At 30.0% G+C, this 16,842-nt stretch overlaps 10 non-coding genes across 10 annotated transcripts; all 10 read left to right on the top strand.

Moving 5' to 3' along the window:
* Nucleotides 1-815: 815 nt before the first annotated feature.
* TRNAT-AGU (transfer RNA threonine (anticodon AGU)) lies at nucleotides 816-889 on the top strand. The gene has a single exon. It is a non-coding gene; the product is annotated as a tRNA-Thr (tRNA).
* A 435-nt stretch (nucleotides 890-1,324) lies between these two features.
* TRNAT-CGU (transfer RNA threonine (anticodon CGU)) lies at nucleotides 1,325-1,397 on the top strand. Its single transcript has one exon. It is a non-coding gene; the product is annotated as a tRNA-Thr (tRNA).
* Nucleotides 1,398-2,853: 1,456 nt separating this feature from the next.
* TRNAT-AGU (transfer RNA threonine (anticodon AGU)) lies at nucleotides 2,854-2,927 on the top strand. The gene has a single exon. It is a non-coding gene; the product is annotated as a tRNA-Thr (tRNA).
* Nucleotides 2,928-3,362: 435 nt separating this feature from the next.
* TRNAT-CGU (transfer RNA threonine (anticodon CGU)) lies at nucleotides 3,363-3,435 on the top strand. The gene has a single exon. It is a non-coding gene; the product is annotated as a tRNA-Thr (tRNA).
* A 941-nt stretch (nucleotides 3,436-4,376) lies between these two features.
* Nucleotides 4,377-4,449, top strand: TRNAT-CGU (transfer RNA threonine (anticodon CGU)). Its single transcript has one exon. It is a non-coding gene; the product is annotated as a tRNA-Thr (tRNA).
* Nucleotides 4,450-5,395: 946 nt separating this feature from the next.
* TRNAT-CGU (transfer RNA threonine (anticodon CGU)) lies at nucleotides 5,396-5,468 on the top strand. Its single transcript has one exon. It is a non-coding gene; the product is annotated as a tRNA-Thr (tRNA).
* Nucleotides 5,469-5,904: 436 nt separating this feature from the next.
* On the top strand, nucleotides 5,905-5,978 carry TRNAT-AGU (transfer RNA threonine (anticodon AGU)). The gene has a single exon. It is a non-coding gene; the product is annotated as a tRNA-Thr (tRNA).
* Nucleotides 5,979-6,413: 435 nt separating this feature from the next.
* On the top strand, nucleotides 6,414-6,486 carry TRNAT-CGU (transfer RNA threonine (anticodon CGU)). Its single transcript has one exon. It is a non-coding gene; the product is annotated as a tRNA-Thr (tRNA).
* A 2,976-nt stretch (nucleotides 6,487-9,462) lies between these two features.
* On the top strand, nucleotides 9,463-9,535 carry TRNAM-CAU (transfer RNA methionine (anticodon CAU)). The gene has a single exon. It is a non-coding gene; the product is annotated as a tRNA-Met (tRNA).
* Nucleotides 9,536-15,062: 5,527 nt separating this feature from the next.
* On the top strand, nucleotides 15,063-15,136 carry TRNAT-AGU (transfer RNA threonine (anticodon AGU)). The gene has a single exon. It is a non-coding gene; the product is annotated as a tRNA-Thr (tRNA).
* The last annotated feature ends 1,706 nt before the right edge of the window (nucleotides 15,137-16,842 follow it).

Below are 16,842 nucleotides of genomic sequence, written 5' to 3'. Positions count from 1 at the left end.
AGATTATAGAATGAATACTGTTATTGCCAAATGAAAAAAAGACATATCTATGAGAAAGACGTAGATGAAATTTCTACCTAGATTTGAGCAATATTAATACCTTCATGATTTTGTTTTTTAAAGGATTCAAGAAATGAAATTGAGTTTTATAAGAGTACCTGTTTATTAAAACATATTAATACTTGCGTAGTGATTGAGTATGTTTTCGTGTTTAAGATTACAATACATATAAAGAAGAATTTATAGCAGGAAACACATTTTCATCATCAACAATAAATTATGTATGCAGTTCTTACTATTAACGTTGGTGCTGTGGCTTAGTGGTTAAAGTGCCTGTCTCGTAAACAGGAAATCCTGAGTTTAAATCTCAGCGGCACCTAAATGTTTTCTCCATGCTTTCTGAATAATTTTCATCAAACAAATGTTGAATACAATTTAAGAATAAACATCTGGTTCTATGAATTTTAGAATAAGTTATCTTAAAAATTAAATAAAATGCTTGGTATTGTGAAGATTTTTGTAGGAATGCATTGACTGAAATAGGGAAAAGAAAATGACAAAGAACAAGATAGAGGTGAATGATCACTCTATTGTTGAATTCAACTAATCCATTCTTCAGCAAGGTATATTTTAAAATGATATGAATTAGGGTAAACTTCAAATTAGAGAGGTGTTTTTGAATAAGTGAAGAGTCTTCATTCATCTTAAGTGTTTGAGTAGAGAAGTGTGTGAACTTAGAAAAGAATATGAAAGTGAAAAAGCAATATTCTCTTGAACACCATAAAGAAAAGTGTTTCAAATTTAAGAATCAAGTGGGTGCTGTGGCTTAGCTGGTTAAAGCGCCTGTCTAGTAAACAGGAGATCCTGAGTTCAACTCTCAGCAGTGCCTTGCTTTTCTCATTGTTATATAACAAATCATTTTCATTAGGTCTTATTCCGATACAATTAAAATATAAAAGTCTGATTCATCTTACTGTTGAACAGATCATCTTAAACCTTATAAAAACACAAGTATTTTCAAGATTATAGAATGAATACTGTTATTGCAAAATGAAAAAAATACATATCTATGAGAAAGACGTAGATGAAATTTCTACCTAGATTTGAGCAATATTAATACCTTCATGATTTTTTTTTAAAGAATTCAAGAAATGAAATTGAGTTTTATAAGAGTACCTGTTTATCAAAACATATTAATACTTGCGTAGTGATTGAGTATGTTTTCGTGTTTAAGATTACAATACATATAAAGAAGAATTTATAGCAGGAAACACATTTTCATCATCAACAATAAATTATGTATGCATTTCTTACTATTAACGTTGGTGCTGTGGCTTAGTGGTTAAAGCGCCTGTCTCGTAAACAGGAAATTCTGAGTTCAAATCTCAGCAGCACCTAAATGGTTTCTCCATGCTTTACGAATAATTTTCATCAAACAAATGTTGAAAACAATTTAAGAATAAATATCTGGTTCTATGAACTTTAGAATAAGTTATCTTAAAAATTAAATAAAATGCTTGGTATTGTGAAGATTTTTGTAGGAATGCATTGACTGAAATAGGGAAAAGAAAATGACAAAGAACAAGATAGAGGTGAATGATCACTCTATTGTTGAATTCAACTAATCCATTCTTCAGCAAGGTATATTTTAAAATGATATGAATAGGGTAAACTTCAAATTAGAGAGGTGTTTTTGAATACATGAAGAGTCTTCATTCATCTTAAGTGTTTGAGTAGAGAAGTGTGTGAACTTAGAAAAGAATATGAAAGTGAAAAAGCAATATTCTCTTGAACACCATAAAGAAAAGTGTTTCAAATTGAAGAATCAAGTGGGTGCTGTGGCTTAGCTGGTTAAAGCGCCTGTCTAGTAAACAGGAGATCCTGAGTTCATCTCTCAGCAGTGCCTTGCATTTCCTCATTGTTATATAACAAATCATTTTCATTAGGTCTTATTCCGATACAATTAAAATATAAAAGTCTGATTCATCTTACTGTTGAACAGATCACCTTTAACCTTATAAAAACCCAGGTATTTTCAAGATTATAGAATGAATACTATTATTGCAAAATGAAAAAAAGTACATATCTATGAGAAAGACGTAGATGAAATCTCTACCAAGATTGGAGCAATATTATTACCTTCATGAAAAAAAATTGTAAAGAATTCAAGAAATGAAATTGGGTTTTATAAGAGTACCTGTTTATTAAAATATATGAATCCTTGCGTAGTGATTGAGTATCTTTTCGTGTTTAAGATTACAATACATATAAAGAAGAATTTATAGCAGAAAACACATTTTCATCATCAACAATAAATTATTTATGCATTTTTTACTATAACCGTTGGTGCTGTGGCTTAGTGGTTAAAGCTCCTATCTCGTAAACAGGAAATCCTGAGTTCAAATCTCAGCAGCATTTAACTGTTTCCTTCATGCTTTCCGAATAATTTTCATCAAACAAGTGATGAATACAATTTAAGTATAAACATCTGGTTCTATGAACTTTAGAATAAGTTATCTTAAAAATTAAATAAAATACTTGGTATTGTGAGGATTTTTGTAGGAATGCATTGATTGAAATAGGGAAAAGAAAATGACAAAGAACAAGATAGAGGTGAATGATCACTCTATTGTTGAATTCAACTAATCCATTCTTCAGCAAGGTATATTTTAAAATGATTTGAATAGGGTAAACTTCAAATTAGAGAGGTGTTTTTGAATAAGTGAAAAGTCTTCATTCATCTTAAGTGTTTGAGTAGAGAAGTGTGTGAACTTAGAAAAGAATATGAAAGTGAAAAAGCAATATTCTCTTGAACACCATAAAGAAAAGTGTTTCAAATTTAAGAATTAAGTGGGTGCTGTGGCTTAGCTGGTTAAAGTGCCTGTCTAGTAAACAGGAGATCCTGAGTTCAACTCTCAGCAGTGCCTTGCTTTTCTCATTGTTATATAACAAATCATTTTCATTAGGTCGTATTCCGATACAATTAAAATATAAAAGTCTGATTCATCTTACTGTTGAACAGATCATCTTAAACCTTATAAAAACAGAAGTATTTTCAAGATTATAGAATGAATACTGTTATTGCAAAATGAAAAAAATACATATCTATGAGAAAGACGTAGATGAAATTTCTACCTAGATTTGAGCAATATTAATACCTTCATGATTTTTTTTTAAAGAATTCAAGAAATGAAATTGAGTTTTATAAGAGTACCTGTTTATCAAAACATATTAATACTTGCGTAGTGATTGAGTATGTTTTCGTGTTTAAGATTACAATACATATAAAGAAGAATTTATAGCAGGAAACACATTTTCATCATCAACAATAAATTATGTATGCATTTCTTACTATTAACGTTGGTGCTGTGGCTTAGTGGTTAAAGCGCCTGTCTCGTAAACAGGAAATCCTGAGTTCAAATCTCAACAGCACCTAACTGTGTTCTCCATGCTTTCCGAATAATTTTCATCAAACAAATGTTGAATACAATTTAAGAATAAACATCTGGTTCTATGAACTTTAGAATAAGTTATCTTAAAAATTAAATAAAATGCTTGGTATTGAGAAGATTTTTGTAGGAATGCATTGACTGAAATAGGGAAAAGAAAATGACAAAGAACAAGATAGAGGTGAATGATCACTCTATTGTTGAATTCAACTAATCCATTCTTCAGCAAGGTATATTTTAAAATGATATGAATAGGGTAAACTTCAAATTAGAGAGATGTTTTTGAATAAGTGAAGAGTCTTCATTCATCTTAAGTGTTTGAGTAGAGAAGTGTGTGAACTTAGAAAAGAATATAAAAGTGAAAAAGCAATATTCTCTTGAACACCATAAAGAAAAGTGTTTCAAAATAGAGAATCAAGTGGGTGCTGTGGCTTAGCTGGTTAAAGCGCCTGTCTCCAGGAGATCCTGAGTTCAACTCTCAGCAGTGCCTTGCTTTTCTCATTGTTATATAACAAATCATTTTCATTAGGTCTTATTCCGATACAATTAAAATATAAAAGTCTGATTCATCTTACTGTTGAACAGATCATCTTTAACCTTATAAAAACCCAAGTATTTTCAAGATTATAGAATGAATACTGTTATTGCAAAATGAAAAAAATACATATCTATGAGAAAGACGTAGATGAAATGTCTACCTAGATTGGAGAAATAATATTACCTTCATGAAAAAAAATTGTAAAGAATTCAAGAAATGAAATTGGGTTTTATAGGAGTACCTGCTTATTAAAACATATTAATCCTTGCGTAGTGATTGAGTATCTTTTCGTGTTTAAGATTACAATACATATAAAGAAGAATTTATAGCAGAAAACACATTTTCATCATTAACAATAAATTCTTTATGCATTTTATACTATTACTGTTGGTGCTGTGGCTTAGTGGTTAAAGCTCCTGTCTCGTAAACAGGAAATCCTGAGTTCAATTCTCAGCAGCATTTAACTGTTTTCTCCATGCTTTCCGAATAATTTTCATCAAACAAGTGTTGAATACAATTTAAGTATAAACATCTGGTTCTATGAACTTTAGAATAAGTTATCTTAAAAATTAAATAAAATGCTTGGTATTGTGAAGATTTTTGTAGGAATGCATTGACTGAAATAGGGAAAAGAAAATGACAAAGAACAAGATAGAGGTGAATGATCACTCTATTGTTGAATTCAACTAATCCATTCTTCAGCAAGGTATATTTTAAAATGATATGAATAGGGTAAACTTCAAATTTGAGAGGTGTTTTTGAATAAGTGAAGAGTCTTCATTCATCTTAAGTGTTTCAGTAGAGAAGTGTGTGAACTTAGAAAAGAATATGAAAGTGAAAAAGCAATATTCTCTTGAACACCATAAAGAAAAGTGTTTCAAATTTAAGAATCAAGTGGGTGCTGTGGCTTAGCTGGTTAAAGCGCCTGTCTAGTAAACAGGAGATCCTGAGTTCAACTCTCAGCAGTCCCTAGCTTTTCTCATTGTTATATAACAAATCATTTTTATTAGGTCTTATTCCGATACCATTAAAATATAAAAGTCTGATTCATCTTACTGTTGAACAGATCATCTTAAACCTTATAAAAACACAAGTATTTTCAAGATTATAGAATGAATACTGTTATTGCCAAATGAAAAAAAGACATATCTATGAGAAAGACGTAGATGAAATTTCTACCTAGATTTGAGCAATATTAATACCTTCATGATTTTGTTTTTTAAAGGATTCAAGAAATGAAATTGAGTTTTATAAGAGTACCTGTTTATTAAAACATATTAATACTTGCGTAGTGATTGAGTATGTTTTCGTGTTTAAGATTACAATACATATAAAGAAGAATTTATAGCAGGAAACACATTTTCATCATCAACAATAAATTATGTATGCATTTCTTACTATTAACGTTGGTGCTGTGGCTTAGTGGTTAAAGTGCCTGTCTCGTAAACAGGAAATCCTGAGTTCAAATCTCAGCGGCACCTAAATGTTTTCTCCATGCTTTCTGAATAATTTTCATCAAACAAATGTTGAATACAATTTAAGAATAAACATCTGGTTCTATGAATTTTAGAATAAGTTATCTTAAAAATTAAATAAAATGCTTGGTATTGTGAAGATTTTTGTAGGAATGCATTGACTGAAATAGGGAAAAGAAAATGACAAAGAACAAGATAGAGGTGAATGATCACTCTATTGTTGAATTCAACTAATCCATTCTTCAGCAAGGTATATTTTAAAATGATATGAATTAGGGTAAACTTCAAATTAGAGAGGTGTTTTTGAATAAGTGAAGAGTCTTCATTCATCTTAAGTGTTTGAGTAGAGAAGTGTGTGAACTTAGAAAAGAATATGAAAGTGAAAAAGCAATATTCTCTTGAACACCATAAAGAAAAGTGTTTCAAATTTAAGAATCAAGTGGGTGCTGTGGCTTAGCTGGTTAAAGCGCCTGTCTAGTAAACAGGAGATCCTGAGTTCAACTCTCAGCAGTGCCTTGCTTTTCTCATTGTTATATAACAAATCATTTTCATTAGGTCTTATTCCGATACAATTAAAATATAAAAGTCTGATTCATCTTACTGTTGAACAGATCATCTTAAACCTTATAAAAACACAAGTATTTTCAAGATTATAGAATGAATACTGTTATTGCAAAATGAAAAAAATACATATCTATGAGAAAGACGTAGATGAAATTTCTACCTAGATTTGAGCAATATTAATACCTTCATGATTTTTTTTTAAAGAATTCAAGAAATGAAATTGAGTTTTATAAGAGTACCTGTTTATCAAAACATATTAATACTTGCGTAGTGATTGAGTATGTTTTCGTGTTTAAGATTACAATACATATAAAGAAGAATTTATAGCAGGAAACACATTTTCATCATCAACAATAAATTATGTATGCATTTCTTACTATTAACGTTGGTGCTGTGGCTTAGTGGTTAAAGCGCCTGTCTCGTAAACAGGAAATTCTGAGTTCAAATCTCAGCAGCACCTAAATGGTTTCTCCATGCTTTACGAATAATTTTCATCAAACAAATGTTGAAAACAATTTAAGAATAAATATCTGGTTCTATGAACTTTAGAATAAGTTATCTTAAAAATTAAATAAAATGCTTGGTATTGTGAAGATTTTTGTAGGAATGCATTGACTGAAATAGGGAAAAGAAAATGACAAAGAACAAGATAGAGGTGAATGATCACTCTATTGTTGAATTCAACTAATCCATTCTTCAGCAAGGTATATTTTAAAATGATATGAATAGGGTAAACTTCAAATTAGAGAGGTGTTTTTGAATACATGAAGAGTCTTCATTCATCTTAAGTGTTTGAGTAGAGAAGTGTGTGAACTTAGAAAAGAATATGAAAGTGAAAAAGCAATATTCTCTTGAACACCATAAAGAAAAGTGTTTCAAATTGAAGAATCAAGTGGGTGCTGTGGCTTAGCTGGTTAAAGCGCCTGTCTAGTAAACAGGAGATCCTGAGTTCATCTCTCAGCAGTGCCTTGCATTTCCTCATTGTTATATAACAAATCATTTTCATTAGGTCTTATTCCGATACAATTAAAATATAAAAGTCTGATTCATCTTACTGTTGAACAGATCACCTTTAACCTTATAAAAACCCAGGTATTTTCAAGATTATAGAATGAATACTATTATTGCAAAATGAAAAAAAGTACATATCTATGAGAAAGACGTAGATGAAATCTCTACCAAGATTGGAGCAATATTATTACCTTCATGAAAAAAAATTGTAAAGAATTCAAGAAATGAAATTGGGTTTTATAAGAGTACCTGTTTATTAAAATATATGAATCCTTGCGTAGTGATTGAGTATATTTTCCTGTTTAAGATTACAATACATATAAAGAAGAATTTATAGCAGGAAACACATTTTCATCATCAACAATGAATAATTTATGCATTTCTTTCTGTTAACGTTGGTGCTGTGGCTTAGTGGTTAAAGCGCCTGTCTCGTAAACAGGAAATCCTGAGATCAAATCTCAGCAGAACCTAACTGTTTTCTCCATGCTTTCCGAATAATTTACATCAAACAAATGTTGAATACAATTTAAGAATAAACATCTGGTTCTATGAACTTTAGAATAAGTTATCTTAAACATTAAATAAAATGCTTGGTATTGTGAAGATTTTTGTAGGAATTCATTGACTGAAATAGGGAAAAGAAAATGACAAAGAACAAGATAGAGGTGAATGATCACTCTATTGTTGAATTCAACTAATCCATTCTTCAGCAAGGTATATTTTAAAATGATATGAATAGGGTAAGCTTCAAATTAGAGAGGTGTTTTTGAATAAGTGAAGAGTCTTCATTCATCTTAAGTGTTTGAGTAGAGAAGTGTGTGAACTTAGAAAAGAATATAAAAGTGAAAAAGCAATATTCTCTTGAACACCATAAAGAAAAGTGTTTCAAAATAAAGAATCAAGTGGGTGCTGTGGCTTAGCTGGTTAAAGTGCCTGTCTCCAGGAGATCCTGAGTTCAACTCTCAGCAGTGCCTTGCTTTTCTCATTGTTATATAACAAATCATTTTCATTAGGTCTTATTCCGATACAATTAAAATATAAAAGTCTGATTCATCTTACTGTTGAACAGATTATCTTTAACCTTATAAAAACCCAAGTATTTTCAAGATTATAGAATGAATACTGTTATTGCAAAATGAAAAAAATACATATCTATGAGAAAGACGTAGATGAAATGTCTACCTAGATTGGAGCAATATTATTACCTTCATGAAAAAAAATTGTAAAGAATTCAAGAAATGAAATTGGGTTTTATAGGAGTACCTGCTTATTAAAACATATTAATCCTTGCGTAGTGATTGAGTATCTTTTCGTGTTTAAGATTACAATACATATAAAGAAGAATTTATAGCAGAAAACACATTTTCATCATTAACAATAAATTCTTTATGCATTTTTTACTATTACTGTTGGTGCTGTGGCTTAGTGGTTAAAGCTCCTGTCCCGTAAACAGGAAATCCTGAGTTCAATTCTCAGCAGCATTTAACTGTTTTCTCCAAGTAATTATAATTTTCATCAAACAAGTGTTGAATACAATTTAAGTATAAACATCTGGTTCTATGAACTTTAGAATAAGTTATCTTAAAAATTAAATAAAATGCTTGGTATTGTGAAGATTTTTGTAGGAATGCATTGACTGAAATAGGGAAAAGAAAATGACAAAGAACAAGATAGAGGTGAATGATCACTCTATTGTTGTATTCAACTAATCCATTCTTCAGCAAGGTATATTTTAAAATGATATGAATAGGGTAAACTTCAAATTAGAGAGGTGTTTTTGAATAAGTGAAGAGTCTTCATTCATCTTAAGTGTTTGAGTAGAGAAGTGTGTGAACTTACAAAAGAATTTGAAAGTGAAAAAGCAATATTCTCTTGAACACCATAAAGAAAAGTGTTTCAAATTTAAGAATCAAGTGGGTGCTGTGGCTTAGCTGGTTAAAGCGCCTGTCTAGTAAACAGGAGATCCTGAGTTCAACTCTCAGCAGTCCCTTGCTTTTCTCATTGTTATATAACAAATCATTTTTATTAGGTCTTATTCCGATACCATTAAAATATAAAAGTCTGATTCATCTTACTGTTGAACAGATCGTCTTAAACCTTATAAAAACACAAGTATTTTCAAGATTATAGAATGAATACTGTTATTGCCAAATGAAAAAAGACATATCTATGAGAAAGACGTAGATGAAATTTCTACCTAGATTTGAGCAATATTAATAACTTCATGATTTTTTTTTTAAAGGATTCAAGAAATGAAATTGAGTTTTATAAGAGTACCTGTTTATTAAAACATATTAATACTTTCGTAGTGATTGAGTATGTTTTCGTGTTTAAGATTACAATACATATAAAGAAGAATTTATAGCAGGAAACACATTTTCATCATCAACAATAAATTATGTATGCATTTCTTACTATTAACGTTGGTGCTGTGGCTTAGTGGTTAAAGCGCCTGTCTCATAAACAGGAAATCCTGAGTTCAAATCTCAGCAGCACCTAAATGTTTTCTCCATGCTTTCTGAATAATTTTCATCAAACAAATGTTGAATACAATTTAAGAATAAACATCTGGTTCTATGAACTTTAGAATAAGTTATCTTAAAAATTAAATAAAATGCTTGGTATTGTGAAGATTTTTGTAGGAATGCATTGACTGAAATAGGGAAAAGAAAATGACAAAGAACAAGATAGAGGTGAATGATCACTCTATTGTTGAATTCAACTAATCCATTCTTCAGCAAGGTATATTTTAAAATGATATGAATAGGGTAAGCTTCAAATTAGAGAGGTGTTTTTGAATAAGTGAAGAGTCTTCATTCATCTTAAGTGTTTGAGTAGAGAAGTGTGTGAACTTAGAAAAGAATATGAAAGTGAAAAAGCAATATTCTCTTGAACACCATAAAGAAAAGTGTTTCAAATTTAAGAATCAAGTGGGTGCTGTGGCTTAGCTGGTTAAAGTGCCTGTCTAGTAAACAGGAGATCCTGAGCTCAACTCTCAGCAGTGCCTTGCTTTTCTCATTGTTATATAACAAATCATTTTCATTAGGTCTTATTCCGATACAATTAAAATATAAAAGTCTGATTCATCTTACTGTTGAACAGATCACCTTTAACCTTATAAAAACCGAGGTATTTTCAAGATTATAGAATGAATACTGTTATTGCAAAATGAAAAAAAGTACATATCTATGAGAAAGACGTAGATGAAATGTCTACCAAGATTGGAGCAATATTATTACCTTCATGAAAAAAAATTGTAAAGAATTCAAGAAATGAAATTGGGTTTTATAAGAGTGCCTGTTTATTAAAATATATGAATCCTTGCGTAGTGATTGAGTATCTTTTCGTGTTTAAGATTACAATACATATAAAGAAGAATTTATAGCAGAAAACACATTTTCATCATCAACAATAAATTATTTATGCATTTTTTACTATTACCGTTGGTGCTGTGGCTTAGTGGTTAAAGCTCCTATCTCGTAAACAGGAAATCCTGAGTTCAAACCTCAGCAGCATTTAACTGTTTTCTTCATGCTTTCCGAATAATTTTCATCAAACAAGTGATGAATACAATTTAAGTATAAACATCTGGTTCTATGAACTTTAGAATAAGTTATCTTAAAAATTAAATAAAATACTTGGTATTGTGAGGATTTTTGTAGGAATGCATTGATTGAAATAGGGAAAAGAAAATGACAAAGAACAAGATAGAGGTGAATGATCACTCTATTGTTGAATTCAACTAATCCATTCTTCAGCAAGGTATATTTTAAAATGATATCAATAGGGTAAACTTCAAATTAGAGAGGTGTTTTTGAATAAGTGAAGAGTCTTCATTCATCTTAAGTTTATGAGTAGAGAAGTGTGTGAACTTAGAAAAGAATATGAAAGTGAAAAAGCATTATTCTCTTGAACACCATAAAGAAAAAGTTTTCAAAATTAAGAATCAAGTGGGTGCTGTGGCTTAGCTGGTTAAAACGCCTGTCTAGTAAACAGGAGATCCTGAGTTCAACTCTGAGCTGTGCCTTGCTTTTCTCATTGTTATATAACAAATTATTTTCATTAGGTCTTATTCCGATACAATTAAAATATAAAAGTCTGATTCATCTTACTGTTGAACAGATCATCTTAAACCTTATAAAAACACAAGTATTTTCAAGATTATAGAATGAATACTGTTATTGCCAAATAAAAAAAATACATATCTATGAGAAAGACGTAGATGACATTTCTACCTAGATTTGAGCAATATTAATACCTTCATGATTTTTTTTTTTAAAGAATTCAAGAAATCAAATTGAGTTTTATAAGAGTACCTGTTTATTAAAACATATTAATACTTGCGTAGTGATTGAGCATGTTTTCGTGTTTAAGATTACTATACATATAAAGAAGAATTTATAGCAGGAAACACATTTTCATCATCAACAATAAATTATGTATGCATTTCTTACTATTAACGTTGGTGCTGTGGCTTAGTGGTTAAAGCGCCTGTCTCGTAATCAGGAAATCCTGAGTTCAAATCTCAACAGCACCTAACTCTTTTCTCCATGCTTTCCGAATAATTTTCATCAAACAAATGTTGAATACAATTTAAGAATAAACATCTGGTTCTATGAACTTTAGAATAAGTTATCTTAAAAATGAAATAAAATGCTTGGTATTGTGAAGATTTTTGTAGGAATGCATTGACTGAAATAGGGAAAAGAAAATGACAAAGAACAAGATAGAGGTGAATGATCGCTCTATTGTGGAATTCAACAAATCCATTCTTCAGCAAGGAATATTTTAAAATGATATGAATAGGGTAAACTTCAAATTAGAGAGGTGTTTTTGAATAAGTGAAGAGTCTTCATTCATCTTAAGTGTTTGAGTAGAGAAGTGTGTGAACTTAGAAAAGAATATGAAAGTGAAAAAGCAATATTCTCTTGAACACCATAAAGAAAAGTGTTTGAAATTTAAGAATCAAGTGGGTGCTGTGGCTTAGCTGGTTAAAGTGCATGTCTAGTAAACAGGAGATCCTGAGTTCAACTCTCAGCAGTGCCTTGCTTTTCTCATTGTTATATAACAAATCATTTTCATTAGGTCTTATTCCGATACAATTAAAATATAAAAGTCTGATTCATCTTACTGTTGAACAGATCATCTTAAACCTTATAAAAACACAAGTATTTTCAAGATTATAGAATGAATACTGTTATTGCAAAATGAAAAAAATACATATCTATGAGAAAGACGTAGATGAAATGTCTACCTAGATTTGAGCAATATTATTACCTTCATGAAAAAAAATTGTAAAGAATTCAAGAAATGAAATTGGGTTTTATAAGAGTACCTGTTCATTAAAACATATTAATACTTGAGTAGTGATTGAGTATATTTTCCTGTTTAAGATTACAATACATATAAAGAAGAATTTATAGCAGGAAACACATTTTCATCATCAACAATGAATAATTTATGCATTTCTTACTGTTAACGTTGGTGCTGTGGCTTAGTGGTTAAAGCGCCTGTCTCGTAAACAGGAAATCCTGAGATCAAATCTCAGCAGAACCTAACTGTTTTCTCCATGCTTTCCGAATAATTTACATCAAACAAATGTTGAATACAATTTAAGAATAAACATCTGGTTCTATGAACTTTAGAATAAGTTATCTTAAACATTAAATAAAATGCTTGGTATTGTGAAGATTTTTGTAGGAATTCATTGACTGAAATAGGGAAAAGAAAATGACAAAGAACAAGATAGAGGTGAATGATCACTCTATTGTTGAATTCAACTAATCCATTCTTCAGCAAGGTATATTTTAAAATGATATGAATAGGGTAAGCTTCAAATTAGAGAGGTGTTTTTGAATAAGTGAAGAGTCTTCATTCATCTTAAGTGTTTGAGTAGAGAAGTGTGTGAACTTAGAAAAGAATATAAAAGTGAAAAAGCAATATTCTCTTGAACACCATAAAGAAAAGTGTTTCAAAATAAAGAATCAAGTGGGTGCTGTGGCTTAGCTGGTTAAAGTGCCTGTCTCCAGGAGATCCTGAGTTCAACTCTCAGCAGTGCCTTGCTTTTCTCATTGTTATATAACAAATCATTTTCATTAGGTCTTATTCCGATACAATTAAAATATAAAAGTCTGATTCATCTTACTGTTGAACAGATCACCTTTAACCTTATAAAAACCCAGGTATTTTCAAGATTATAGAATGAATACTATTATTGCAAAATGAAAAAAGTACATATCTATGAGAAAGACGTAGATGAAATCTCTACCAAGATTGGAGCAATATTATTACCTTCATGAAAAAAAATTGTAAAGATTTCAAGAAATGAAATTGGGTTTTATAAGAGTACCTGTTTATTAAAATATATGAATCCTTGCGTAGTGATTGAGTATCTTTTCGTGTTTAAGATTACAATACATATAAAGAAGAATTTATAGCAGAAAACACATTTTCATCATCAACAATAAATTATTTATGCATTTTTTACTATTACCGTTGGTGCTGTGGCTTAGTGGTTAAAGCTCCTATCTCATAAACAGGAAATCCTGAGTTCAAATCTCAGCAGCATTTAACTGTTTCCTTCATGCTTTCCAAATAATTTTCATCAAACAAGTGATGAATACAATTTAAGTATAAACATCTGGTTCTATGAACTTTAGAATAAGTTATCTTAAAAATTAAATAAAATGCTTGGTATTGTGAAGATTTTTGTAGGAATGCATTGACTGAAATAGGGAAAAGAAAATGACAAAGAACAAGATAGAGGTGAATGATCACTCTATTGTTGAATTCAACTAATCCATTCTTCAGCAAGGTATATTTTAAAATGATATGAATAGGGTAAACTTCAAATTAGAGAGGTGTTTTTGAATAAGTGAAGAGTCTTCATTCATCTTAAGTGTTTGAGTAGAGAAGTGTGTGAACTTAGAAAAGAATATGAAAGTGAAAAAGCAATATTCTCTTGAACACCATAAAGAAAAGTGTTTCAAATTTAAGAATCAAGTGGGTGCTGTGGCTTAGCTGGTTAAAGCGCCTGTCTAGTAAACAGGAGATCCTGAGTTCAACTATCAGCAGTGCCTTGCTTTTCTCATTGTTATATAACAAATCATTTTCATTAGGTCTTATTCCGATACCATTAAAATATAAAAGTCTGATTCATCTTACTGTTGAACAGATCATCTTAAACCTTATAAAAACCCAGGTATTTTCAAGATTATAGAATGAATACTGTTATTGCAAAATGAAAAAAAGTACATATCTATGAGAAAGACGTAGATGAAATGCCTACCAAGATTGGAGCAATATTATTACCTTCATGAAAAAAAATTGTAAAGAATTCAAGAAATGAAATTGGGTTTTATAAGAGTACCTGTTTATTAAAATATATGAATCCTTGCGTAGTGATTGAGTATCTTTTCGTGTTTAAGATTACAATACATATAAAGAAGAATTTATAGCAGAAAACACATTTTCATCATCAACAATAAATTATTTATGCATTTTTTAATATTACCGTTGGTGCTGTGGCTTAGTGGTTAAAGCTCCTATCTCGTAAACAGGAAATCCTGAGTTCAAATCTCAGCAGCATTTAACTGTTTTCTTCATGCTTTCCGAATAATTTTCATCAAACAAGTGATGAATACAATTCAAGTATAAACATCTGGTTCTATGAACTTTAGAATAAGTTATCTTAAAAATTAAATAAAATACTTGGTATTGTGAAGATTTTTGTAGGAATGCATTGATTGAAATAGGGAAAAGAAAATGACAAAGAACAAGATAGAGGTGAATGATCACTCTATTGTTGAATTCAACTAATCCATTCTTCAGCAAGGTATATTTTAAAATGATATGAATAGGGTAAACTTCAAATTAGAGAGGTGTTTTTAAATACGTGAAGAGTCTTCATTCATCTTAAGTGTTTGAGTAGAGAAGTGTGTGAACTTAGAAAAGAATATGAAAGTGAAAAAGCAATATTCTCTTGAACACCATAAAGAAAAGTGTTTCAAATTTAAGAATCAAGTGGGTGCTGTGGCTTAGCTGGTTATAGCGCCTGTCTAGTAAACAGGAGATCCTGAGTTCAACTCTCAGCAGTGCCTTGCTTTGCTCATTGTTATATAACAAATAATTTTCATGAGGTCTTCTTCCGATACAATTAAAATATAAAAGTCTCATTCACCTTACTGTTGAACAGATCATCTTAAACCTTATAAAAACCCAAGTATTTTCAAGATTATAGAATGAATACTGTTATTGCAAAGTGAAAAAAATACATATCTATGAGAAAGAAGTAGATGAAATTTCTACCTAGATTTGAGCAATATTAATACCTTCAGGAAAAAAAATTGTAAAGGATTCAAGAAATGAAATTGGGTTTTATAAGAGTACCTGTTTATTAAAATATATGAATCCTTGCGTAGTGATTGAGTATCTTTTCGTGTTTAAGATTACAATACATATAAAGAAGAATTTATAGCAGAAAACACATTTTCATCATCAACAATAAATTATTTATGCATTTTTTAATATTACCGTTGGTGCTGTGGCTTAGTGTTTAAAGCTCCTATCTCGTAAACAGGAAATCCTGAGTTCAAATCTCAGCAGCATTTAACTGTTTTCTTCATGCTTTCCGAATAATTTTCATCAAACAAGTGATGAATACAATTCAAGTATAAACATCTGGTTCTATGAACTTTAGAATAAGTTATCTTAAAAATTAAATAAAATGCTTGGTATTGTGAAGATTTTTGTAGGAATGCATTGACTGAAATAGGGAAAAGAAAATGACAAAGAACATGATAGAGGTGAATGATCACTCTATTGTTGAATTCAACTAATCCATTCTTCAGCAAGGTATATTTTAAAATGATATGAATAGGGTAAACTTCAAATTAGAGAGGTGTTTTTGAATAAGTGAAGAGTCTTCATTCATCTTAAGTAATGGAGTAGAGAAGTGTGTGAACTTAGAAAAGAATATGAAAGTGAAAAAGCAATATTCTCTTGAAAACCATAAAGAAAAGTGTTTCAAATTTAAGAATCAAGTGGGTGCTGTGGCTTAGCTGGTTAAAGCGCCTGTCTAGTAAACAGGAGATCCTGAGTTCATCTCTCAGCAGTGCCTTGCATTTTCTCATCGTTATATAACAAATCATTTTCATTAGGTCTTATTCCGATACAATTAAAATATAAAAGTCTGATTCATCTTACTGTTGAACAGATCACCTTTAACCTTATAAAAACCCAGGTATTTTCAAGATTATAGAATGAATACTGTTATTGCAAAATGAAAAAAGTACATATCTATGAGAAAGATGTAGATGAAATGCCTACCAAGATTGGAGCAATATTATTACCTTCATGAAAAAAATTGTAAAGAATTCAAGAAATGAAATTGGGTTTTATAAGAGTACCTGTTTATTAAAATATATGAATCCTTGCGTAGTGATTGAGTATCTTTTCGTGTTTAAGATTACAATACATATAAAGAAGAATTTATAGCAGAAAACACATTTTCATCATCAACAATAAATTATTTATGCATTTTTTAATATTACCGTTGGTGCTGTGGCTTAGTGGTTAAAGCTCCTATCTCGTAAACAGGAAATCCTGAGTTCAAATCTCAGCAGCATTTAACTGTTTTCTTCATGCTTTCCGAATAATTTTCATCAAACAAGTGATGAATACAATTCAAGTATAAACATCTGGTTCTATGAACTTTAGAATAAGTTATCTTAAAAATAAATAAAATACTTGGTATTGTGAAGATTTTTGTAGGAATGCATTGATTGAAATAGGGAAAAGAAAATGA

The sequence above is a fragment of the Lissotriton vulgaris genome, chromosome 12, assembly GCF_964263255.1.
Source record: "Lissotriton vulgaris chromosome 12, aLisVul1.2, whole genome shotgun sequence".
NCBI lineage: Eukaryota > Metazoa > Chordata > Amphibia > Caudata > Salamandridae > Lissotriton > Lissotriton vulgaris.
Note: the sequence above shows the minus strand (reverse complement) of the source record. Positions and strands in the feature narration are given on the sequence as shown.